This window comes from Canis lupus, chromosome 30, assembly GCF_048164855.1.
Source record: "Canis lupus baileyi chromosome 30, mCanLup2.hap1, whole genome shotgun sequence".
Classification (NCBI taxonomy): Eukaryota; Metazoa; Chordata; class Mammalia; order Carnivora; family Canidae; genus Canis; species Canis lupus.
In genome coordinates this window covers 37,579,420-37,606,733 of record NC_132867.1, presented here as the reverse complement: position 1 = coordinate 37,606,733, position 27,314 = coordinate 37,579,420, and the positions used below count along the sequence as shown (strand labels likewise).

General features: G+C 41.9%; 1 protein-coding gene and 1 long non-coding RNA gene across 7 annotated transcripts in view; one reads left to right on the top strand and one right to left on the bottom strand.

Moving 5' to 3' along the window:
- The first annotated feature begins 2,681 nt into the window (after positions 1-2,681).
- The window catches only part of LCA5L (lebercilin LCA5 like), a 48,866-nt gene continuing 24,233 nt past the window's right edge, over positions 2,682-27,314 (top strand). For 4 of the 6 annotated variants that reach the window (XM_072807005.1, XM_072807001.1, XM_072807003.1 and 1 more), the window contains exons 1-3: positions 2,769-2,892; positions 3,958-4,150; positions 17,243-17,397. The gene's annotated coding sequence lies outside the window, so the exon portion shown is untranslated. Of the gene's footprint in view, positions 2,893-3,957; positions 4,151-12,560; positions 12,611-17,242; positions 17,398-27,314 lie in introns of those variants that run through there. The other 2 variants (XM_072807002.1, XM_072807004.1) reach the window with 2 other exon arrangements.
- LOC140621694 (uncharacterized) lies at positions 17,918-24,140 on the bottom strand. Its single transcript, XR_012021462.1, has 3 exons — positions 22,366-24,140; positions 19,912-20,519; positions 17,918-19,427 (listed from the first exon to the last, which is right to left on the bottom strand). It is a non-coding gene; the product is annotated as an uncharacterized lncRNA (long non-coding RNA).

Genomic DNA, 27,314 nt, shown 5'->3' with positions numbered 1-27,314 from the left:
GAAGCTCTGAGGGGCCCCATCTTTCAGGTTCCTCCAGTCCTGAGTATCAGGGTTGGGAGGTTCACTTAATAATAAACTGTCACTTTTGTTACTTTTGTTGCTGTCCTGGAAGCATCACCAGCCATACATCAGGCATCTTTCCAGGAATGTCAAGTCTAGGGACACTTATCTGCTGTATGTCATCCTAGAGATGCTGCCCAGATCACCCCCGACAAAAAGCACCACCACCCACCTTCTAGGATTAACTCACCATCTAAGGTTGTAGAAATACAGCCTACCAAAATTAAGAATGGGTACCCTAACAGCACAAAAAGGAAGGTAGTGACATGAAGGGGAAGCCTTGCCCCCTACCTACCCCTAAAAAACTAGATCTAAACAGAGTCACTTTGGAAATGCCCACTACCCCTACTACATAATATGTAAATCAAAAATCATAAATAGAAAATGTGATAAATTTAACTCTACACAAATATCGAAATGCACTGTAAACAAAATTTGAAAGTATTTGACAAACTGGGGGAAATATTTACAACACAAACCACAAACCAAGTTTTCATACAGCAAATCTGAGTTTCAGAGAACATAGAAAGTTCTACAAAGATGGACACTGAGTGAAAAATGGGCAAAAGGCAGGAAAAAGAAAATCACAATGTATACATGATTACAAAAAATTTGAAAAAAATGTCTATCCTTCCTAGAAAATATGTGAATAAAATCAAAGTAAAGTGTCAACTTTTGACAATAAAATGGGCACACATTTTTTAAAGAAATAAAAAAAGAGGGATCCCTGGGTGGCGCAGCGGTTTGGCGCCTGCCTTTGGCCCAGGGCGCGATCCTGGAGACCCGGGATCGAATCCCACATCGGGCTCCCGGTGCATGGAGCCTGCTTCTCCCTCTGCCTGTGTCTCTGCCTCTCTCTCTCTCACTGTGTGCCTATCATAAATAAATAAAAAAAAATTAAAAAAAAAAAAAAAAAAAGATTATCCCCAATGTGGGTTAAGGATTGGGGCACATTTGCCTGGAGGGCAAACTTTCATATACCTTCAGAAAGCCTTAAAGTGAACGTTTCCTTTGATCCTTCAATATCACATGTAGGATTTATTCCAAGGAATCAGGGGTGACCTCTGCTAAACTTAAACATAAAACTATCAGTTATTTTGCCAGCAGATGGGTTTAGTTAGGAGTAACAAAGAATTCCAACTTGGGAACTATGGCAAAACTTCAGGCAAGTTCAACAAACAAAGAAGAGGAACATGATTTTATGAAAAAGAAAGAAGTTGGGAGGGATTCAAAAGTCCACCTGAGAAAGCAAGCGTTCAGGGTGATGACTTTCTCATTGACTGAGTTATAGGGGTGGCCAATTTCTTGTAGGAGATGCAACAGGTATCTTTCCCTGTTGGACCCATAATTGATCATTCTTTCCTGTTGACACTCTTCTGTTGGAAACTGTAACTGACACTTCTGTTGGAGACTGTAATTGAGTGGTAAGGGCTCTCCCTTGTAGCCTCAGACCTACATTAGCGATGTTTTTCCCTTTATTAATTTTCACACCTCAAAGATTCACTTATAGGGCTATTCAACATTTGCATTAATACAATGTGGGTTGGGGGGGGAGAAAAGAAAGGAAAAGCGAGGAGGAAAAGGAGAAGAAGTAATATATGTGTTAATGCTGCCTATGCAGTCCTTTAAAATTCCTATGTCATTAAAAATCACCTACAGGGATCCCTGGGTGGCGCAGCGGTTTGGCGCCTGCCTTTGGCCCAGGGCGCGATCCTGGAGACCCGGGATCGAATCCCACGTCAGGCTCCCGGTGCATGGAGCCTGCTTCTCCCTCTGCCTATGTCTCTGCCTCTCTCTCTCTCTCTATGTGACTATCATAAATAAATAAAATTAAAAAAAAAATAAAAAATAAAAATCACCTACAATCATCATCTAGGTGATTTTTTTACAGCAATTTTTTAAAAGATTTTATTTATTTGAGAGAGACAGAGATACAGACAGAGATAGAGGGAGAGAGCACCAGTGAGGGAGGAAACGGAGAAGCAGGGTCCCCACTGATCAGGGATCCCAAGGGGGTGGGGGGTGGGGGGAGTAGATCCCAGGGCCCTAGGATCATGACCTGAGCCGAAGGCCCACACTTAATCCACTGAGCCACCCAGACGCCCCCATCTAGGTGATTTTTAATTTTCCTTCCTACTTTGCTGTACATTCTAAATTCCCTACAACCCACATGCATGCATTGCTTTGCAATCAGATTTTCTTTCACCAAAGAAATTCATCTTTATAAAGAGAGGTCAGCCGGAGTGTTCTGCTCTCTGTCCACTTCTGCGGGCAGAGGCCTCGATTCTACACCTGCTCACCTGGGCCCACCCCCTTCCCGGGGGGAACCCGGCGTCTACACCTGCCTGCCCACCTGGAGCGCGCTGCTCGGGGTCCGTGCACCCCCGGGCAGGGAACCAGACATGCGCCCTGGACTCGGATTCAAACCACCAGTACGTGGCCGAGCGCGAACGAGAGCGCGAAGGGACAGCGGCGCTGCGGCGGGATCGGCGCGTCAGCCCCAGGGCGGCCGGGGCGAAGGCGGCGGCCCCGAGCTCCGAGCTCCGAGCCCCCGCGGCGGGAGGCCCCGGCCCGCGTCGCTCCCGCTCAGCTCTCCAGTGCGCAGGCGCCGCCCCGCCCCCGGCCCCGCCGGTCCCAGGAGGCGCCGCGCCCGGTTTCCATGGCGACGCGCGGGCGCCCCGAGGCTGGCGCTGCGGCGGGAGCGCGCGGAGCAGGTAACGGCCCGGCCCCAGGCAGGGCCTCGCTCAAGCCTCTGGGCCGCCCGGTGCCGCCGTCCCTCAGCGCCGGCCCCTGCCCAGCTCGGGCCGCGCCGCCTCGCTCTCACTGCGGCTGGTAACGTAGCGGGGCCGCCGGCCGCCGCCTCTCGCAGAGCGCGCCCTCCCCGCCGCGACCCGGCGCCTCCGCCCTCGCCGCCCCCCGCGCCCCCGGGGCCCCTCCGCTCGCGGCCCGCCGCCGGGGCTTCGGGCGGGGGCGGCCCCGACGGGCCCGGGGACGGCCAGGGGCAGGCTCCGGCCGGAGCTCCGAGGCGTCGGCCCCGCCCCCACCCGCACCCGCATCCCCACCTGCACCCCCACCTGCGGGCTCCGGCTGGAGACCCCGAGGCGGCCGGGCGCCGCTGTCAGCCTCGCCCCCACCTGCACCCCCACCTGCGGGCTCCGGCGGAGAACCCCGAGGCGTCAGCCCCGCCCCCACCCGCACCCCCCCTGCACCCTCACCTGCACCCCCACCTGCGGGCTCCGGCGGGAGACCCCGAGGCGTCAGCCCCGCTCCCACCTGCACCCCCACCTACACCCCCACCTGCGGGCTCCCGCCGGAGACTCCGAGGTGGCCGGGCGCCGCTGTCAGCCTCACCCCCACCTGCACTCCCACCTGCGGGCTCCGGCGAAGACCCCATGGCGTCAGCCCCGACCCCACCCGCACCCCCCGTCCTGCACCCTCACCTGCACCCCCACCTGCGGGCTCCGGCCGGAGACTCCGAGGCGGCCGGGCGCTGCTGTCAGCCCCGCTCCCACCCGCACCCCCACCTGCACCCCCACCTGTGGTCTCCGGCCGGAGACCCCGAGGCGGCCAGACGCCGATGTTAGCCCCGCCCCCACCTGCACCCCCACCTGCGAGCTCCAGGCGGAGACCCCGAGGCATCAGCCCCGCCCCCACCCCCACCTGCGGGCCCCGGCGGGCACTTTCGTCCTTCCCTGAATCCGGTGCCTGCAGGCTCCCCGGCTCCCACCTGCCGCCCCTCACCCTAGCGCTGCCGTCTCCTTATCCCCAGCCCGAGGAGATGTGGATTCTTTGAAATGTCTGCCCTGTGCGTGTTCCTGGCTCGCTCAGCCTTGGAGCCCTTTGTGCACAATTTCCCCGTTGCGCTGTACCATTTCGTTACCACCCTTGTGCCAACAGGTGACTTTGTTAAGACGGGTTTTCCCCGACCGACCGTGAACCTGTTCTCTGTCTACACTCGCTCCCTCGATGAATTCATCCAGTCTCATAAAGACCAACGAGCCCCTAAAGTGTGTCTCCAGCCCTGACCCTCCCCGGGACCTCAGACCCAAGTACTCAGAGGCCTGCCCACATCTACGCTTGGATGTCTAAGGCAAGTCCTGACGTTCCCTCACACCTGTTCCCCCTGCACTTTTACCCACCCCGTTACTGGAACCCGCTGTCCAGGCCTTGAGGCCCTCCTTGACTCCTGTTTTCCCCTCCCCACATGCAGTCTGTCAACACATCCTTCATAGCATCCCCTGAACGGATGCACAGCCCCACCTTTTCTGCCAACCCCCACCTCCCCCAGCCCCGTACAGGCCACGGGCATCTCCTGCCTGGATTGCTTCGGCAGCCGCTAATTGGTCTCCCTCTCCTGGAATGTGGACAGCCTTACCCTGTGTTCCCTGTCATTTCAGCTGATTATGGCTTTCTTTTAAGGATATGAATTTCATAATTTCCATAGATAAAAAGTAACTTAGTATGTGTTTCGAAGAGAGTTTGTAAACAGGTAGCCCAAGCTACATAAACACTGCGCTGTTAACAGGCTAAGCATGGAAAGATGCCCCTTAGCTTTCTTGGGCATATGACTGTGCCCCTGGATAGAACTCTGCCTATGTCTCTGCCTCTCTCTCTGTCTCTCATGAATAAATAAAATATTAAAAAAAGAAAGAACTTTGACAAGAACTTTAAAATTGTACAGAAGAGTAAAACAATACAGAGCCTCCTGCCAACTGAGAAAAAGAAGACATGTAGGAATTTAGGTTCTATTTATTCCCTACATTTTCGTTTTTGGGTTTTTTTTTTTTAGAAAGCACCAAAAGGGGCAGCCCCAGTGGCTCAGCGGTTTGAGCGCTGCCTTCAGCCCAGGGGGTGATCCTGGTGTCCCGGGATCAAGTCCCACGTCGGGCTCCCTGCATCCAGCCTGCTTCTCCCTCTGCCTGTGTCTCTGCCTCTCTCTCTCTCTTTCTCTCTCTGTCTCTCATGAATAAATAAAATCATAAATAAATAAATAAATAAATAAATAAATAAATAAATAAATAAAAGAAAGCACCAAAAGAGGCAAATTGAAATGGAGACAAGTGATCATCCCAGTGCTGGTCATTTTGATAGTGAGTGCCTGGGCGCTGGTTCTCCAGTCAGTGGGTCACAGAGTGATGCAGGGATTGATAGGACAGGTCCTCGCCCTCAGAGAGCTAATGGCCCCCACGCACCTGTACCTCCCAATCACAGACCCCCCAACTCCCATTTTTTTTTCTTCTTCCATCAAATGAAACCCCAGTTGACCAAAGCAGCATGGCAGGATTGCTGCAGCCTGTGGAGGGTCTAATAGGATATCATAAGATACTGCAGATCATAAACCCCCCACTTTACTCAAATTTGATCTCACACTGCTGTCACTTGCTAGAGGAACGTAAAGCTGCCTGACAGGAATCTCCTCAAGCCCCAGCTACCACAACTGCAAGCCTTACCTACAGCCATACCCATGTTCCCCCTCCTAGCCAAGGCCACCCCTCCCTGTGCTTTGGATCTCATCCCCACCCACTTGCCAGAATCCTTCCGCTTTTGTTATCAGCTGTCACCTGTTCCATCTCAGCTGGCTCTTTCCCTTGGCTTTTAAACATGCTCCAGTGTCCCATCACAAAAGAGAAAAAAATCTCCCTTGACCCCATGTGCCCCTTCATTTTCCAGCTATTGCTCAAACTCTCATTCCCTTCAACAAGCAAACTTTTTTAAGAATTGCCATCTTCCATGCGTCCATTCCTTGTGTCTCTCATCCCTTAGGCCGCTCTAGTCTGCCTTCCACCCTTATCTCTATACAAAACAAAACCACTGATCAGACACTTCCGGGCCTCTTCTTGCTCAATCTCTTGGCAGCATTTAAATTTGACACTCTGCTCCCATCTCTTGAAACACTGTCTTCCTTTGGCCTCTGTGCCCCCCTCCACCCCCACCTCTTTCTGCTTTTCCTACAGCCATGCTGGCTCACTCTCCTGGGCTCCTTAATACTGCAGTTCCTCAAAGCTCAGTCTGTTTTCATCGCATTCTTTCCCCATGCCCCCATATTCTGACATTAGGCACAAACCCATGCCCACCATCTCTATGCTGTGGACTCCCAACTTAATCTCTCCAGCTTGGCCCTCTTTTCTGAGCTGACCTGTATGTCCAGCTGGCTTATTGACCTTGCCTCTTAATTCCTCTCAGAGACCAACTCCATGTGCAGAAGACCAATCTCCCACCACTCCTCCCAGCTGGGACCTCTTCCATTGGCAGCTAGGATTCCTCCTTGACCTTTACCCTTGCCCCTTTGCCCAGTGGCTCACCGAGCCCTGGCGACATCACCTCCTGTACATCTTTCACTACTTTTAATTGCCACTGGCACTTAGTCCAAACTGCCACCTTCTTTCACCAGCCTTCTGAAATCCTCCCCTGTATTCTCTTCTCCACACTGCAGCCAGAGTAACCTTCAAGAAGCAGAACAAATTATGTTATCTCTTCCCTTTACTCACTACTAGCTTCCTGTTGCTCTTGAATTAAACCTGCCCTCCTGTGACTGCAGCTGCTCACCCTCACCTACCTCCGGAGACTCATTGGGAACCACTGGGACCCAGCCACATGGGCCTTATCTACCCACCAGGCCTTGGAACTGTCTTTTCTCTCCATCCGCAATGTACTTCCTTCCTACACTCCATTCCTTTTTGCATGATTAGTTCCCACTGACCTGTCATATCTCTGCTTAGATGGCCCTTCCATAGAACTTCCAAGGTCACTGTCTGGATCAGGTTTCTTTGGATATATCTCCACAGAGTTGTCTCTTTCCTCTAAAACACTTAGAACAGTCACTATTGTGATTATTTTATTACCAACATATAAGCAACATGAAAAGAGAAACGTTTGTGTTCATTACATCCCCCATGCCTCAGACAGTTCCTGGCACATAGAAAGCTCTCAAATATGTGGGGGTTTTTTTCTTTTTTTTTTTTCAAATATGTGTTGAAAGAATGCATAAAATTAACATTTTAATGTGTAAGATATATCAAGAGTAGGGTACTTTAGTACAATTTATTAAAATGGAATAAAATTCTAGTAAAAAATAGGTCAACATTGAGAATTAAAAAGAAATGTGGCAGTGGCCAGGAGGGGGAGCTGAAAATTTACACTTCTAGAAATTTAGCTCCAGTATTTGTTAGTCATGCGGTCTGTCACACTTGCCACCACTTGGCGGAAGTAGAGAGGCACAGCTTCTCCTTTCTCATCCTGAAGACACTTCTTTGGAATACTCAGCCTGGTAATGAATTCAAGGCTTTTGTCAAAAGTAAATAAAACATATCAAGTTGTTAAATAATCAAACCTACTCACTTGTCTATTCCCATCCAATTACTGAACGTGGCACATTTTCATATTATCAGATAAAGCTTGAACTTTCTGATATACAAATATAGTATATTTAACTCGTGGATTTTCATGCTGGACTGGACTTTAGAAGTTATTGAGCACAATTAGCTAACCTCAGACATTGAACGGCTGAGGCCAAACAACTAGCTCTGTTGACAGAGCTCACACTGTAACTCACATATCTGGCCACACGTACCTTTTTTTTTCCTTTTATAACATACTCCCTTCCTTCTTAACCAGTGTTCATTCTTAAATGTCCCTTCTTCAATATTAGAATAACCACATTTCTGAAGCAAAAAATTGGGACACATAATCTTAAAAGCAGATGCGATGTTTGAAATAGTGTTTTTGAAAACCCTTATGATAGGTGATCATCTTACCTATGTGATAATGTTTTTTTATAAGACAAAGAGTTTGTCCATTCATTTAACATTCTGCTTAATTTTGCGTCAAAGAGTCTGTGTTAAAGAGTTTTGTTAAAGAGCTCAGGCCTTCCTTTGTTCTGTAGGAAGACTCTCAAGCTGGATCCGCTGCCGATTCCTCATGACCTGACTGTGGCCATGCTCCTGGCAGGAAGACCATTGAAATGACTCTGTGTACGCCACAGGCACAGGGAGGCGTAGGCCATCTACATGTCCCATCACAGGGGATGTGGGTGTCTGCCAGGTTCCTCTAGAAGGTCACCATCTTTTCCTTTCTATTTGATTGGTAGTGCACCAAATTCTATTCCTTGTCAGTCCTACATTTACCAGCCTTTAGCATCCATTGACAACACCTGCCTATCTCAGCTACCTCTGTGATAGTTGTCAAATCTTCATTATCTGTTCCTACCACTCCTTATTCATTTATTAGTTGTCATCCTACCCTAAGGAAGAGTTTTCTTTCCTCATCCATTTAGTTATTCATTATATCAGGATGGACTCACAGATTCCTACTTTATTTTAGTAGGTTGTTATCTTGTAGCTTCATTTATGTTGATGCTGAAATTGTCCTAGATTTGACCAGTGAGAACTTCGTTAAGCTGGCTTCTGTGTCCGTTGACATATCAGCCTTATCCTGTACTTTCCTTGCTCTGGGCCTGGAGTCACACATTCCTCCAAGGAACCTGATTCTTCTTAATGGAGAATGGTATTTTAGTAGAGGTTGGCACTCACTATGGTCACTATTACCGGGGTATCATTGTTTCTAGGCCCCTCTTGCTTCCTGAATGCTGGTGAGAGAGTCTGCTGTCTTCGCCAGTTAGTTCTTCCAAAGCAAATAATCCCAACTCCACAGGGTTGGTCATGTTTTTCCTAAATGAAGCCCAAGCGAGTTTAGGCAAGATGGTTTCTGGGAGCCATTAAGTTACTTCCTCCAAAGGATTTGAACTCACTCTCTTCTTTGACTTTTTGAAACCTGTAATAGTGCATTTCATTTATATTCTAATAGCACGCTCTTAGATTTTCCACATAATCTGTATTAGTGTCCTGTGGCTGCTGTAACAAACACAAAACTCAGTGGCTTAAAACAACTCAAATATATTCTCTTACAGTTCTAGTGATCAGAAGTCTGGAATGAGTCTTAGGGGCTAAAATTAAGGGATCAGCAGAGCTGGTTCCTTCTGGAAGCTCGAGGGGTGAATCCATTCCCTGGCCTTTTCCAGCTTCTAGAGCAGCCTGTATTTGGCCTTTGACCCCTTCCTCCATCTTCAAAGCCAGAGGCAAAGTGGGTTTTTCTGAATCTGCTTCCTGCATCACACTGCCATCTTCTGACCAGCTCCTGGGGCCCCCTCCATAGGCCCTTGTTCTTATATCAGGCCAGCATAGCTAATCTCCCTGCCACAGGGTCTAGGGATTCACAAATTCTGGAGACTAGGACATTCTTGGGGTGGCCTGGGTGCCTTATTCAGCCCACACAGTATCAAATGGAAATCTTATATCTTAACAGTGGGATTTTAATTCCTTTCTTTATGGCATGTGATGGGCCATAAGCCCATATAGATAAGCCATATATATAGATATAGATATATCCGTAGATATAGATATATCTATATCTATATATAAACGATGGGAGGGGAGATAGGCTATACATCCAGAAACCAAAACAAAAGCAAATCCTTACTGTACTGCTTACACTAAATATCATAGATATAGATAGTGATTAGAAAATGAACATCTCGGAACACCTGGGTGGCACAGTCAGTTAAGCATGTGCCTCTTGGTTTTGGCTCAGGTCATGATCTCAGGGTCCTGGGATCCAGTTCCACATTGTGCTCTATGCTTAGCATGGAGTCTGCTTGAGATTCTCTTCTCCATCCCCTCCCCCACACTCTCTCTGCCTCTGTCTCTCTCTCTCTAAAACAAAATCTTTAAAAGCAAAAGAACATCTGAGTTTTTTTACATATCCATACATGCAGAGATATTTCATCCTTCTATGTTTCCCACTATGCATAAGTATATTATTATTAGTGTATTAGTGTATTATTATTAATCATAATTACAATTGATACTTTATCCAATCCTTTTTTTTATCCAATCCTTTAATTTTTGCCATTCTGATGGATTAAACTGGAATTGTTTTCATTTGCATTTCACTAATTGAGAGCAAGTCTGAACATCTTTTTATATATTTCTTGGTTGTCTGTGGTTCTGTAATGTGTTGATATACTTCGCCCATTTTACTAGTGCATTATTATTATTACGGAAGTTAGCTCTTCATCATATGTACTGAAAATAGTTTTCCCATTTTCTAATGTGCCTTTCAACTTTATGATTTTTTTTTTGTACAGAAGTTTTTTGTCTTTTATTTATTCAGGAGAGACACAGAGAGAGGTAAAGACATAGGCAGAGGAAGAAGCAGGCTCCCTGCGGGGAGCCTGATGCAGGACTTGATCCCAGGACCCCAGAATCACAACCTGAGCCAAAGGCAGATGCTCAACCACTGAGCCACCTAGGTGCCCCTGTACAGAAATTTTAATTTTTTATGCAGCTACTTTTATTGTGTCCCTGGTGGTTTACTTATTTTCAACATGTACATTTTTACTTCATCTGATATTTACTTTTTTTATTTAAATTCAATTAGCCAACATATAGTATATCAATAATTTCAGAAGTAGAGTTCAGTGGTTCATCAGTTGCATATGACATCCAGTGCTCATCACATCACATGCCCTCCTTAATGCCCATCACCCAGTTACCTTCTCCTCCACCCCCAAAATTGCTAGAACTCATACAGGAATTCAGCAACATGGTAGGATAAAAACCTGTGCACAGAAATCAGTTTCATTTATTTCTATACACTAACAATGAGAAGATTAAGAGAAATTAAGGAATTAATATATAGTGTAAGCAATACAGTAAGGATTTGCTTGTTTTGGTTTCTGGATGTATAGCCTATCTCCCCTCCCATCGTTTATTAAATGTCCACTTTTCTACACCTTTATCTTATACTAGATTCACTACATATGTGTTTCTGTCTCTGAACTTTTTTTTTTTAAGATTTATTTATTTATTCATGAGAGACACAGAGAGAGGCAGAGACACAGGCAGAGGGAGAAGCAGGGTCCCTGCGGGGAGCCAGATGCATGACTCAATCCTGGATCCCATGAGCCGAAGGCAGATGCTCAACCACTGAGCGACCCAGTCATCCCACTGTCTCTGAACTTTATTCTGAAATGTTGCTCTGTCCATTCAAGCGCTGGAGTCAAGCTGTTTTAGTGCCTGTAACTTTCTATCTCCCCGTCATTCCTGTTAAATCCTTTGGGTTCTCCCATATCTGTTTTTCCATATGAATTTAGTGTCATTTTGTCAAATTTCAAAAAAAATTGTTCTTGGATTTTATTAGGAATATTTTTATTATGTAGATAAAAGTAGGGAGAATTTATAGCTTTCTCATCTGGTCTCTCCACTTACATAAATCTTATTTATATTTCAATAGTTTTAAAGCTTTCTCTGTATTATTTGTATTCAACCTGTATCAGATGTTTTTAAATTCTTAGCTGATACTGTAAGTGGGATATTTTCATCATTTTCGAAGTCATTTTCATTTACATATGGAACAATGGATTTAAAAAAAAATTTTATTGGAGTTCAATTTGCCAACATATAGCATATCACCAAGTGCTCATCCCGTTAAGTGCCCCCTCAGTGCCCGTCACCCAGTCACCCCAACACCCCACCCACTTCCCCTTCCACTACCCCTTGTTAATTTCCCAGAGTTAGGTGTCTGTCATGTTTTGTCACCCTCACTGATATTTTCACTCATTTTCTCTCCTTTCCCCTTTATTCCCTTTCAGTAATTTTTATATTCCCCGAATGAATGAGACCATATAATGTTTGTCCTTCTCCGACTGACTTACTTCACTCAGCATAATACCCTCCAGTTCCATCCATGTCGATGCAAATGGTGGATATTTGTCACTTCTAATGGCTGAGGAATATTCCATTGTATACATAGACCACATCTTCTTTATCCATTCATCTTTCGATGGACACCGAGGCTCCTTCCACAGTTTGGCTATTGTGGACATTGCTGCTAGAAACATCGGGGTGCAGGTGTCCCGGCGTTTCATTGCATCTGTATCTTTGGGGTAAATCCCCAGCAGTGCAATTGCTGGGTCGTAGGGCAGGTCTATTTTTAACTCTTTGAGGAACCTCCACACAGTTTTCCAGAGTGGCTGCACCAGTTCACATTCCCACCAACAGTGTAAGAGGGTTCCCTTTTCTCCGCATCCTCTCCAACATTTGTGGTTTCCTGCCTTGTTAATTTTCCCCATTCTCACTGGTGTGAGGTGGTATCTCATTGTGGTTTTGATTTGTATTTCCCTGATGGCAAGTGATGCAGAGCATTTTCTCATGTGCATGTTGGCCACGTCTATGTCTTCCTCTGTGAGATTTCTGTTCATGTCTTTTGCCCATTTCACGATTGGATTGTTTCTTTGGTGTTGAGTTTAAAAAGTTCTTTATAGATCTTGGAAAATAGCCCTTTATCTGATACGTCATTTGCAAATATCTTCTCCCATTCTGTAGGTTGTCTTTTAGTTTTGTTGACTGTATCCTTTGCTGTGCAAAAGCTTCTTATCTTGATGAAGTCCCAGTAATTCATTTTTGCTTTTGTTTCCCTTGCCTTCATAGATGTGTCTTGCAAGATGTATTTGCAAGATGTATTTGCAAGAAGTTGCTGTGGCCAAGTTCAAAAGGTGTGTTGCCTATGTTCTCCTCTAGGATTTTGATGGATTCTTGTCTCACATTTAGATCTTTCATCCATTTTGAGTTTATCTTTGTGTCTGGTGTAAGAGAATGGTCTAGTTTCATTATTCTGCAGCTGGATGTCCCAGTTTTCCCAGCACCATTTATTGAAGAGACTGTCTTTTTTCCAGTGGATAGTCTTTCTTGCTTTGTTGAATATTAGTTGACCATAAAGTTGAGGGCCCATTTCTGGGTTCTCTATTCTGTTCCATTGATCTATGTGTCTGTTTTTGTGCCAGTACCACACTGTCTTGATGACCACAGCTTTGTAGTACAACCTGAAATCCGGCATTGTGATGCCGCCGGCTCTGTTTTTCTTTTTTAATATTCCGTGGCTATTCGGGGTCTTTTCTGATTCCACACAAATCTTAAGATGATTTGTTCCAACTCTCTGAAGAAAGTCTGTGGTATTTTTATAGGGATTACATTAAATGTGTAAATTGCCCTGCGTAGCGTTGACATTTTCACAATATTAATTCTGCCAATCCATGAGCATGGAATATTTTTCCATCTCTTTGTGTCTTCCTCAATTTCTTTCAGAAGTGTTCTGTAGTTTTTAAGGTACAGATCCTTTACCTCTTTGGTTTGGTTTATTCCTAGGTATCTTATGCTTTTGGGTGCAATTGTAAATGGGATTGACTCCTTCATTTCTCTTTCTTCAGTCTCATTCTTAGTGTATAGAAATGCCACTGATTTCTGGGCATTGATTTTGTATCCTGCCACACTACCAAATGTGAGTTCTAGCAATTTTGGGGTGGAGTCTTTGGGTTTTCTATGTACAGTATCATGTTACCTGTGAAGAGGGAGAGTTTGACTTCTTTGCCAATTTGAATGCCTTTTCTTTCTTTTTGTTGCCTGATTGCTGAGGCGAGCACTTCCAGTACTATGTTGAATAGCAGTGGTGAGAGTGGACATCCCTGTCTTGTTCCTAATCTTAGGGGAAAGGCTCCCAGTGTTTCCCCATTGAGAATGATATTTGCTGTGGGCTTTTCGTAGATGGCTTTTAAGATGCCGAGGAATGTTTCCTCTATCCCTACACTCTTAAGAGTTTTCATCAGGAATCGATGCTGTGTTTTGTCAAATGCTTTCTCTGCATCTATTTAGAGGATCATATGGTTCTTATTTTTTCTCTTGTTGATATGATCAATCACATTGACTGCTTTACGAGTGTTGAACCAGCCTTGCATCCCAGGGATAAATCCCACTTGGTCATGATGAATAATCTTCTTAATGTACTGTTGGATCCTATTGGCTAGTATCTTGTTGAGAATTTTTGCATCTGTGCTCATCAGGGATATTGGTCTCTACTTCTCCTTTTCGGTGGGGTCTTTGTCTGGTTTTGGAATTAAGGTGATGCTGGCCTCATAGAACGAGTTTGGAAGTATTCCATCTCTGAAAAGATGGATTTTTATATCCATTTAGTAACTACAGTTTTATTGAATGCTCATTATGTTATAGTGTTTTATAGGGTTTTCTAAGGATACAAGCATATTATCTGCACATGATAATAATTTGCCTTTTCTTTCCAAATGTTTATACTTATTTCTTTATTTGTATTTTAGTTTCAAAGGTAGAGTTCAGTGATTCAACAATTGCATAAAATACCAAGTGCTCATTACATGTCCCTTTGTAATGTCCATCATGCAGTTACCCCATCCTCCCACCACACCTCCAGCAACCTTCAGTTTGTTTCCTATACTTAGAGTATCTCATGGTTTGTCTCCCTCTCTGATTTTATCTTACTTTCTTTTTCTCTCCCTTCCCCTGTGATCCTTGTTTCTTAAATTCCACATGACTGAAATCATATAATTGTCTTTCTCTGATTGACTTAATTCACTTAGCATAATACCCTCTAGTTCCATCCACATCATTGCAAATGGTAGGGTTTCCTTTTTGATGGCTGGGTAATATATATATATATATATATATATATGTGTGTGTGTGTATGGAGATACACACACACACACACACACCACATCTTCTTTATCCATTCATCTGTCTATAGACATCTGGGCTCTTTCCATAGTTTGGCTTTTGTGCACATTGCTGCTATAAACATTGGAGCACAGGTGCCCTTTCAGATTACTATCTGTAATAATATCTGTATCTTTGTATCTTTGGGGTAAATACACAGTAGTGCAATTGCTGGGTCATAGAGTAGCTCTATTTTCAACTTTTTGAGGAACTTCCATACTGTTTTCCAGAGGGACTGCCCCACCTTATATTCCCACCAGCAGTGTTAGAAGGTTCCCCTTTCTTTGCATCCTCACCAACATTTGCTGTTTCCCAATTTGTGAATTTTAGCCATTCTGACTGGTGCAGGGTGGTATCTTATTGTGGTTTTGATTTGTATCTCCCTGATTCGAAGTGATATGTAGCATTTTTTCATGTGTCTATTGTCCATTTGTATGTCTTCTTTGGAGAAATGCCTGTTTGTGTCTTCCACCCACTTCTTGATTGGTGTATTTGTCTTTTGGGTTTTATAAGTTTTTTATAAGTTCTTTATAGTTTTATAAGTTTTTTATAGATTTTGGATACTAGTCCTTTATCTGATGAGACATTTGCAAATATTTTCTCCTTTTCTGTATGTTATCTTTTGACTTTGTCAACTGTTTCCTTTGCTGTGCAGGAGCTTTTTATCTTGATGAAATCCCAATAGTTCATTTTTCCTTTTGTTTTCCTTGCCTTTGAAGACATATCTAACAAGAAGTTGCTATGGCCAAGGTCAAAGAGGTTGCTCCCTGTGTTCTCCTCTAGGATTTTGATGAATTCCTTTCTCACATTTAGGTCTTTCATCCATTTTGAATTTATTTTTGTGTATGTTGTAAGAAAATGGTCCAGTATCATTCTTCTGCATATGGCTGTCCAATTTTCCCAACACCATTTGTTGAAGAGACCGGTTTTTCCACTGGATATTCTTTCCTGCTTTCTCAAAGATTAGTTGGCCTTAGAGTTGAGGGTCCACTTCTGGGTTCTCTGTTCTGTTCCCTTGATCTGTGTGTCTGGTTTTTTGCCTTTATCATACTGTCTTGATGATTGATTACATAAGGCTTTGTACTAGAGCTTGAAGTCCAGCATTGTGATTTCCCCGGCTTTGGTTTTCTTTTTCAACATTCCTTTAGCTATTTGGGGTCTTTTCTGGTTCCATATGAATTTTAGGATTATTTGTTCCAGCTCTGTGAAAAATTTTGATGGTATTTTAATAGGGATTGCATTGAATATGTATATTGCTTTGGGTAGCATAGACATTTTCACAATACTTGCTCTTCTAATCCATGAGCATGGAATGTTTTTCCATTTCTTTTTGTCTTCCTCAATTTCTTTCATGAGTGTTCTGTGGCTTTCAGAATACAAATCCTTTACCTCTTTGTATACCTCTTATTTCTTTCTTACCTCTAATTTCATTGGCTAGTGCCTCCAAAACATTATTCATTAACAGAAGTGATGGTGGCCATCCTTAATCCTTGCAGCAATGTAAATTAATGTTTCACTATTAAGCATGAAGCTAGCTTTTAAGTTTGAGACGTGTATTTACCATGTTTGGAAATCATTCATTTAGGGTATATAGGGCATTTTCAGTTGGATCAGGAGTACTGAAAACTTTATCTTGAGTAATGGGTATGGAGATAGGAATTAAGGAAGCATAGAAGCACCCTAACCATTAATTTATTTAATTAATATGTATTGAACACTTAGTATATCCTGGGAACTCTTCTGGGCACTGAGGATGCAGCAGTAGACAAAACAGTCAAAATACTACAATTGTGAAGCACAATTCAGTGGGAAAGTCAGGCAATAGATAAGGGAAATAATACATATTATGTCAGATAATGATATGTGCTGTAGGGAAAAATAAAGTGGAAAAGGAAACTGCAGTGTTGAGAGTGGATGAGACAAGAGGGGAAACTTGAATGTCAAGCAGTTGTTTCCCATGAAGCAGGACTGGTTACAACTACAATTGCCTACCCACACAGTAATTTGGGGTGGAAAACATAGCAATTGAAAACCAAAGCATTCCTATGAATTAATCACAGCTTCACTGTAGAATATTTACTTTAAGAATAAATTATTATTCCACTAGGAATAAATCCTATTATGCCACTAGGATTTCCTAGTGGCAATAATAGCCAAGAATCTAACAATTTGTGAGAATGTTGAGCCAGAAGGACAAATTTCGGTGTATAATACCATGTCTCTAATATCAGTGCTTCTAAAATAAGATCCAGTTCCCACCAATAGTACCAGGAGGGTCTTCCTTTTCTTATTTTTTATTGTTTACAAGTAAGTAACATGTAATCCAAAAACTTTTATTATTCATGTTCAACTTTGCACTGGAAGGAAAGAACAGATAGACGAGCCACGCAATCTTTTGTTCTGCCCCCAAAATTTTCAGAAACACCACTCTGTTGTGGCTCCTTCAAATCTTATTTCCTGACCAATGGTGAAGAGCTGATGCACTCTGATAGAGATAAAGTCCTAGTGTGTGTGAAATGAGTATATATGAATTAATACTGATTCAATATTGTAAACTATTCTTCTATATAAATGCTTATTTGTGACATTTTCCTTTTGTAATATTCTAGGTTTTTTGAAATATATTCTTTCTTAAAAAGAGACCAAAACATGTCAAAAAATCCTGCCCTGGAAACATCATAAATACTACAGTTTGAAGAACCCTCCACTCAGAACATATAGCAGATCTTCATATATCTTAGGAACGTTTCATTAAGGACAGCAGGTATGCATTAATTCATTTTAAAACCATTTTAGCATATTTTTGAGGTCTGCTTTTTTTAACAAGCAGAATTGAAGACAACTACACAAAAGTATAGTTTCAGAATGATTCAAGTCTATATCTTGATCTTGAATATTCTCCTTTCTAATTCTATAATTAAACAAACATTATATACAAATTTTTTGTTCTTCTAGGCAGGCATCCCTTTTCATGGTGCATTCCAGAAAAGCATGTCATCAGCTGGATTGCATTTTTTCCATTTAAACAGTGTTCTTAACTGTGGATTGTATTTCTGAGTTATAACAGCAAAGAAACCACTGTAAAGGGATCCCTGGGTGGCGCAGCGGTTTAGCGCCTGCCTTTGGCCCAGGGCGCGATCCTGGAGACCCGGGATCGAATCCCATATCGGGCTCCTGGTGCATGGAGCCTGCTTCTCTCTCTGCCTATGTCTCCGCCTCTCTCTCTCTCTCTGTGTGACTATCATAAATAAATAAAAAAAATTAAAAAAAAAAAAAAAAAAGAAACCACTGTAAACCTTGTCATGATAGAAACAGTGAAATTATGCTTTGAGGGCAATAAAACAGGCACTTGTATACTGTAAACACTAGTCAGTATTCAAAATAGAAATGTTGCCAAAATCTGAACTACACACCACCATAAACTGGTACATTAAAAACTAGTCACCCACTCTATAGTAAGCATTAATAACATAATTACTAACTACTTAGTTTTAAATCCTTGAAAGCAGAAGTTTGCCTTCTTCATAACCCTAGTGTCTAATAGATCCTAAATAAATGTTACTTTGACTTAACATTTTAATTAATTAGTTAATTAACTAGAACATTAGATGGTTGCCCTGAGACCTAGATTTTTCAATAATGCTCCACATAACCAGAAAAACCTCTGTGGAGGCTGCATACATTTTTAATTGATAACAATGATGAATAGCCTAGTTATATTAATACAAAGACACTCAAAAATAGTTTCATCAACTTAAAAATGTATTTATAGACCTGATATTAGTCATCAATCCATTTTAACAGATCAGTGAGAAAACTGGTGTTTAACAGACTGAATATTCCAGAGAGCTGCTTGATATATGCATTCACATCTCATTGCTGACTAGTAATAACTAAAAATTGTACTTCATTTTACATTGTTCATGATGTCTCTCAGACATCAGTGTCATGAAAAGGAATGGAATTATCACAGGTGAACCAAAACAGACCTGTATTTGGGTCCTATAGGTAGAAATTTTAGGAGAGTTCTGGGATCTTGAAACTTCTAAAATTCTAAGAATGTTCTGATTCTTTAGTGGGTATAATTTATGTTAAGGTCAGGTAATTCTTTTGGTCACTGAACCATCCTGATAAAATATATCTTGAATGTGTTAATTATCTATGCCTGTGTAACAAACAAGCCAAAAACTTAACAGCTTAAAACATTAGTGTGGTTGGCCACCACTCCAAAAACTATTTTGATAAGATCATGATTTAATTAAAATTAATGGATTAGAGAGAGAGAAATATGGCATTCTATTTTTTCAAAATTAAACATTCCAGAAAGCATCTGTTAACCTAAATAAACTAAGTTGTTTAGCATAAAATCCTATTTTTGCATGTTCTACAAGATGACTGTTGATTTTGTAACCTCCTATGGTAGATTCATGCAGAAGTTTTCTGTTCTATAAGTCTCTCTCTAGTTTTCAAATCAACACTAACTGGCTGGAAAAACAACAAATATTTATTATCCTATGGGTCAGGACTGGGCACAGCTGAGTTCTTTGGCTCAGGATGTCTCTCAGGGCTGCAGTCAACCTGTCAGTTTGGGCTGCAGTAATCCCCACACTCATCTGGGGGAAAATCCCAAGCTTCCAAACTTACTCAAGTGGTTGGCAGTGGGATTCTATTTTTCACTGCCTATTCTACTGAGGGCCTCAGTTCCTCACTGGCCATTGGCTTGAGGCCTCAGTTTCTTGCCACGTGTGCTTTTCCATGGGTTTGCTTACAACATGGCAGCTGGCTTCTATCAATCTGAACAAGTGAGAGAAAAAAAGAGGGTGATTAAGACAGAAGTCAGAACCTTTTAGTTACCTCATCTTGAAAATAACATCTAGGGCCTCCTGAGTGGCTCAGTTGATGGAGTGTTTGCCTTTCAGGTCAGGTCATGATCTCAGGGTCCTGGGACGGAGCCCTATGTCAGGCTCCATGCTCAGTCTACTTCTCCCTCTGTCTCTGCCCCTCCCCCTGCTCATGTTCTCCCCTCATTCAATAAATAAATAAGATATTTTTTAAAAATTTTTTAAAAGAAAGGAAGTGATATCTGAGTCACACTCCAGGAGGGGATTACACAAGGACATGAATACAAGGAAATGGGAATCAGTGGGAGCCATCTTAGAAGCCACCATCCACACTAAGTATATTCCAAAGACAGCCTCTGAAAAGTATATAATGGCCCCTTCTTTACGGTGCTCTAGTACTCTCTAGGGTACAGAAAGTGACAATGTGGAGGAATCACCTGATGGTTTCCCCTGTTGAATGTCTGCAGTTAGTGACATTATCATCCATAGATAACAGGGTGCTGCCTCTTCCCCTTGGTAACCAGTGAAGAGGCCTTTTAGTCTTCCAGATAGTGCCTGACCACCCTTTCCTGAAACCAATACAGTACAGACCGAATCTAAGGTAGCTTGAAGTGGTTCTTAGAGAAGGATTCATGAATAGAACTGGTTTGGGAAATTAAAGCATAGTCTCTTTGTTCTAGTGTATAGTTCCTGCTTATACTGTCCACTGCCTGAGCCTGGGTGGAGAAAGGGTTTTCCAGGTGGATATTCCAGAGGCTTTTGGCAGGAGCCTCCCATGGACTCTCATTTCCTAACTCTCTTTGCTTCTTGCCTTTATCTTTTCCCTCTCTCTCTTGATAACCTCTCTCTTCCCACTTTTCCTTCAAGATTTACCTCACTTCCTTAGATAATTAATAGCAGGAAACTTCCTTAGTCTGATAAAGGAAAAACCTACAGTAACATCAGGCTTAATGGTGAAAGACTGGATGCTTACCTTCTCAGATCCAAAACAAGACAAGGACATCAACTCTTACCAACACTTGTATTCAACATTGTACTAGAGATTCTGACCAACCAATCAGGCAAGAAAAAGAAATGAAAGGGTCCATATTAGGAAAGGAGAATTTAACTCTCTTTATTTACAGTTGACATCATCATCTGTGATAGAATCTACAAAAAAGCTACTAGAACCAATAAGCAAAGCTACAGGATACAACATCAATATGAAATATCAATTGTATTTCTGTATACTAGCAGCAAACAATTGGAAATTGAATTAAAAGATGATACCACTTACTAAAACCAGTATAATAGCAGTTATCATCAAAAATATGAAATATGAAATACGCCTGGGTGGCTCAGCAGTTTAGCGCCTGCCTTTGGCCCAGGGCATGATCCTGTGGTCCCGGGATCGAGTCCCACATCAGGCTCCCTGCATGGAGTCTGCTTCTCCCTCTGCCTGTCTCTGCCTCTCTCTCTCTGTGTCTCTCATGAATAAATAAAAATATTTTTTTTAATTAAGAAATACTTAGGGATAAATCTGAAAAAAGATGTGAGAGACCTGTGCACCAAAAACTATGAAACATTGCTAAGAGAAATTAAAGATGGCCTAACCAAAACTGTGCCGTACCCATGGATAGAAGGCTCAGTTTTGTCAAGGTGTCAATTCTCTGTGAATTTATCCATAGACTCAACATAATCCCAATCACAATCCCACTCGGTTTTTTGAAGGAACTGAGAGGCTGATTCTAACATTCCCATGGAAACTCAGAAGACCTGAATAAAAGAGCCAAACAACTTTAAAAAACAAAGAACAGAGTTGGAGGACTAATATTATCACATTTCAAGATTAATTTTAAAGCTGTAGTAACCAGAACAGTGTGGTATTGGTGTAAAGGTAAGAACTAGCAGAGCAGAAGAGAGAGCAAAGAAATAGACCTACATATGGGCATCTCAGTTATAAATGTGCAAAGGCAGTTCAGTGGAAAAGGGTTGGTCTTTTCAAGAAATGGTGCTGGAACAATTGATAACCTTATATCAAAAAAGTAAAACTTTGATCAATTTCTAATCCATAATAATTAACTCAAGATACATCAAAGTAAAACATAAAACTATAAAATTTCTGGGAGAAAATCTTTGTGGCTTCAAGTTATATAAAAATTTCTTAGATACAACATTCTAAGGATCATTCTTAAAAGAACAGATTGGCAATTGGGCTTCATCAAAATTAAAAACATCTGCAGACACTTTTAAGGGAATGAAAACATAAGCCACAGACTTGAAAAAAATATTTGCAAACATACATCTAATAAAGGACTTATGTCCAGAGTATAAAAGAGCTCTGAAAAGTCAACCATAAGAAAACAAACAACCCAATTTAAAAACAGACAAAAGATTTGAACAGATACTTCACCTACCCCTGAAAAAAAAAAAAAAGGAAGAAGATATAAGGACGGAAAATAAGCAGATGAAAAGATGTTCAATACTATTAGTCATTTGGGAAATGCAAATTAAAGCCACATGAGATATCACTAAACAGACCAATTAAGTTTTTAAAAAGAGTGACCATATCAAGCGTCAGCAGGGGTATGGGGCAGCAGGAACTCACACACTGCTGGTGGGAATGCAAAATGGTACACCACTTTGGAAAACAGTATGGAGGGATCCCTGGGTGGCGCAGCGGTTTGGCGCCTGCCTTTGGCCCAGGGCGCGATCCTGGAGACCCGAGATCGAATCCCACGTCGGGCTCCCGGTGCATGGAGCCTGCTTCTCCCTCTGCCTGTGTCTCTGCCTCTCTCTCTCTCTCTCTCTCTGTGTGTGACTATCATAAATAAATAAAAATTTATAAAAAAAAAAAAAAGAAAAAAAGAAAACAGTATGGAGGTTTCCTAAGAAGTTAAACATATACTTACCATATACTCCAGCCATGCTACTCCAGGGCATTCACCCCAAAGGAAAGAAACCATACGTCCATACATAAGACATGTGTATCAATGTTCACAGCAATTGTATTTGTAATAGGCAAACTACGAAGAAAGCAGAAAAGTCCATCAGCAGATGAATGAGTAAACAAATTGTGATGTAAGTCACACAATTGGATACTACGTGGCAATTTAAAAAAAATGAACTCTTGATACACAGAGTAACTTGGATGAATCTCAAAATAATGATGCTGAGTTAAGCCAAACCAAATAAAAGTGCAGACTGTATGATTCCATTTATATAAAACTGTAGAAAATGCAAACCTAGGGTAACAAAATACAGTCAGTGGTTATCTGGGGTGAGGGTGGGGAGCAGGGAGCATCATGGGAAAGGAATGACATGGGGGTCCAAGGAAACCTCTGGAGGCATTGGATGTGTTGACTCTGGATGATGGTGCTCATCTCACTAGTATATACTTATGTCTATAATTATCAAATTGTACACTTTTAATATGCACAGTTTGTTATATGTCATTTGCATACTGTTTTGCTATATACTCAATAAAAGAGGTGCTTTAAAAAAAAAAGAATTGTATCCCAATGGCTTAGAAATTAGTTTTCTTATAAAATATATACTTTCAGTAAGTCAAATAAGTTGACCTATTGGATTTGTTAAAAATGATCATTTAAATGTTGGTGAATCACCTAATAAATGCATTCAAGTGTTGGTACTATTATTTCTGAACTGCTTAATGTGAAACTGGTCTTCATTTTTCTTATGACCTGTTTTTGTCCAAGACTGCTATTAATACTAAGAACAATTGTCTATTAAGCAGAAAGAAGCACATCGAGTTTACCTAAATGCCAATATTAATAACACTGACATTAATGAGTTCTAGTAAATCCCTGGGCCAGCCAGGTCAGATCCAGACCTTACTGGGTTGTAAACATATTGTTTCAAAAGAAGGTAGCACTATGTGAAGCATTTATGACGATTTTTAAGCTTAATAAATTCCAAAACAATTAATGTATTGAGGCTATAAATGGAAATTATAGTTTGTGTTTACATCAGGCCCATATGGGTAATGTCTCCAACTCAAGGCCCTTAACCTGATCACTTCAAAGTCCCTTTTACTACATAAGGTGTTTTGTTGTTTTTTGTTGTTGTTGTTGTTGTTTTTTTTTTTACTGCATAAGGTGTTTGTGCCTATTTAATTATGAGACAGTGATAGATGAATGAACCCAGTAATTAATCTGAAGTTACTTACATTTTTTTCAGTGAAATAGATTTAGGTTATAATAGTGACCAACAGTAGAATAACTATGCCTCATACCACATACTACAGAAATGCACTGAAAACAAGCAGACAGTACACATACTAGATAATTGGTGACAAAAAAGAATTTTCTACCCACTCATCCACACACAAAAATTTTTATGGTAAGACTACATCTTGGCCCATCCTATGGAAACTATACCTAATTGCATTAGATGAATTATTAGCAGGAAAGATTATGGATAATTTTGCTAATATGGCATCTTCTCACTGGACATCTTTAATTGTATGTGATTTTTTTCAAGCATTTTTGAAGAAGCAGCAGTTACTGCCTCCTAGCTATAGAGACCCACAGGAGACCGTATGCAGTAGGACAGTTCAGTCATCAATAGAGGCTTATGGTTCTTGCAAATCTAAATGAGGAGAGCAATAATGCCTTCAAATGCCCCTTCTTTTTTACAGCTAAACCTATAAAACCTCCCATTAGGGTACATTTTAATCTGATAGAATTGCTTTAAGAGTGAGGTTGTTTATAGATATTAAGGCTTACTTGGCACCAATGGATTTCCATTAGAATTACACCCCCCCCATAATATCAATATTTATTAAACAAAGAGACCAGGATGACTAGCTCGCTGCTATATCAGACGTGGGGCAATCAAAGCTCATTTTAGAACTATGTGAGCATATGATTCAAAGGGAATTAAAAAAAACCTGTACATGAAGTGGAGTATAAGCATCTCATAAAACCTCAATATTCTAATCTAACAGTGGAAAAGAACACTCCTCTGCCCTAACCTCCTTATATTCCATCATCTCCCTGTTCCTGTCATGTCAGATTCTGAGTGAGTTGTAGTGATTAATCTGAAAGATTAAAGGATAAGGGATTATTTTCAATATAATCACAGATTTGGGACTCTGGACTATAGGTAAAACATGAAAAGCTGAATAGAGAGTGATTCTCATAGGTTTATCACAGGGTTTGACATAATTTAACATTTTAAGATTGTAGTGATAAATAAATTGGGTCAAATTATGTCCATTTTGGGTCAAGTAGTATGGTTTAAGTGAAAAGAACTTTATTTTTTCTATAAATTTATTTTTTATTGGTGTTCAATTTGCCAACATATAGAATAACACCCAGTGCTCATCCCATCAAGTGCTCACCTCAGTGCCCATCACCCAGTCACCCCCATCATCCTGCCCACCTCCCCTTCCACCACCCCTAGTTCGTTTCCCAGAGTTAGGAGTCTCTCATGTTCTGTCTTCCTTTCTGATATTTCCCACTCATTTTTTCTTCTTTCCCCTTTATTCCCTTTCACTATTTTTTATATTCCCCAAATGAATGAGACCATATGTTTGTCCTTCTCCGATTGACTTATTTCACTCAGCATAATACCCTCCAGTTCCATCCACGTCAAAGCAAATGGTGGGTATTTGTTGTTTCTAATGGCTGAGGAATATTCCATTGTATACATAGACCACATCTTCTTTATCCATTCATCTTTCGATGGACACCGAGGCTCCTTCCACAGTGTGGCTATTGTGGCCATTGCTGCTATAAACATCGGGGTGCAGGTGTCCTGCCGTTTCACTGCATCTGTATCTTTGGGGTAAATCCCCAGCAGTGCAATTGCTGGGTCGTAGGGCAGGTCTATTTTTAACTCTTTGAGGAACCTCCACACAGTTTTCCAGAGTGGCTGCACCAGTTCACATTCCCCCCAACAGTGCAGGAGGGTTCCCCTTTCTCTACATCCTCTCCAACATTTGTGGTTTCCTGCCTTGTTAATTTTCCCCATTCTCACTGGTGTGAGGTGGTATCTGACTGTGGTTTTGATTTGTATTTCCCTGATGGCAAGTGATGTGGAGCACTTTTCTTTAAAGGCCAACAGACTTGGATTCAAAACTCAGTTCTCCTTCCCACTAGCTCTGTGACCTTGGATAAGTTTGTGCTCTTCTGTAAAATGGGGTCACTAATACCTGTTACACAGGACTGTCCTCATGATTAAGTAAGCTACTATATGTAATCTCCTACCTCTATGTTTGGCATACAGTATATGGTGGTGATGATGATCGTCATTCAAGCATTTACAAATACTAATTGGGTGGCAGCACTCTGCTAGGCCTGAAGTTACAACAGGAACAAATATAGTCTCTATCTTCAGGGAGTTTTCAAATGGCAATAGTCAAGCACCGGTTCCCAGTACAATAGTTGATGGGGAAACAAACTGACTCTTGGTTGCATCTCTCACATAAAGACACCAGCAATGCCCTGGAGAGGCCTGGTGTTTGTCCTAGAATTACTCTTCCAAGAAGGAACTAGTATTTGTTGATTGTATACTATGTGACAAGTACCATGATAGGTATTTACAAACAATTTCTCATTTCTCCCTATAATAACTCCATGGAATCAGTGTTATTATTCAATTTTACAGATGACCAAGATCGCTTAATTGACAGACTCGGGTTCAAACCCACGTCGGTCTGCCTTCAAATTATCACCTTCCGCTGTCTCACTCCCACTCCTGTGGCTGTTGGACAATTTGTGACTATAAATGAACAACACTCTTGAATTAAGCCTGTATCCTACAATGCTGGGATGGCTTTCTCAAAGGAGTGGTCTGAGGAAGAAGGAGGAAAGTTTTATAGAGCTTTAGCAGGAATGGTCCGCCAAGAACAACTGGTCAAAAATTCTTTTCACAGATTACCAGAAGATTTGGGGGTATTATTTTCTCACAGCAATCTGGGTTTATCAAGATGGATGGGGAAGAAGTTAGGAGCTAAAGTCATGAGCAAGAAGGGGTAAGGAGGAGCCCCTCCCAGGGACAAGGACAGGCAAGATTATGAGGGCCACAGAGGAACATTTTTGATCTTTTGGGATCTTACACACTAACATCTTGGTCTCTTAATCCGTTTGCAAAGATTCAAAAGTAAGGATCTTCATGTGCGTCTACCCAATGTTATATGGCAGAATGGGTCTGGAAAGATCCATTCTTTGCCTTAGATCTGTGATATTTGCAGTTGTGATGCTTAATGAAAAAAGTCCTGACTTTGAATCAGGAAAACATGAACAGTTGCTTCACCTGAGCCTGCTCCCTTCACGAGTTTGGGAGTAGATGATGTCAACGCAGCTTGTGGGAAGTAAAAGCACTCATTAAAGATTAAGTACACCTGCACCCCAATGTTTCTAGCAGCAATGTCCACAATAGCCAAACTGTGGAAGGAGCCTCGGTGTCCATCGACAGATGGATAAAGAAGATGTGGTCTATGTATACAGTGGAATATTCCTCAGCCATTAGAAATGACAAATACCCACCATTTGCTTCGACATGGATGGAACTGGAGGGTATTATGCTGAGTGAAGTAAGTCAATCAGTGAAGGACAATCATTATATGGCTTCACTCATATGGGGAATATAAGAAATAGTGAAAGGGATTAAAGGGGAAAGGAGAGAAAATGAGTGGGAAATATCAAAGAGGGTGACGGAACATGAGAGACTCCTAACTCTGGGAAACGAACACGGGGTAGTGGAAGGGGAGGTGGGCAGGGGGTTGGGGTGACTGGGTGATGGGCACCAAGGGGGGCACTTGATGGGGTGAGCACTGGGTGTTATATGTTGGCCAGTTGAACTACAATAAAAAATACACATAAAAATTTTTAAT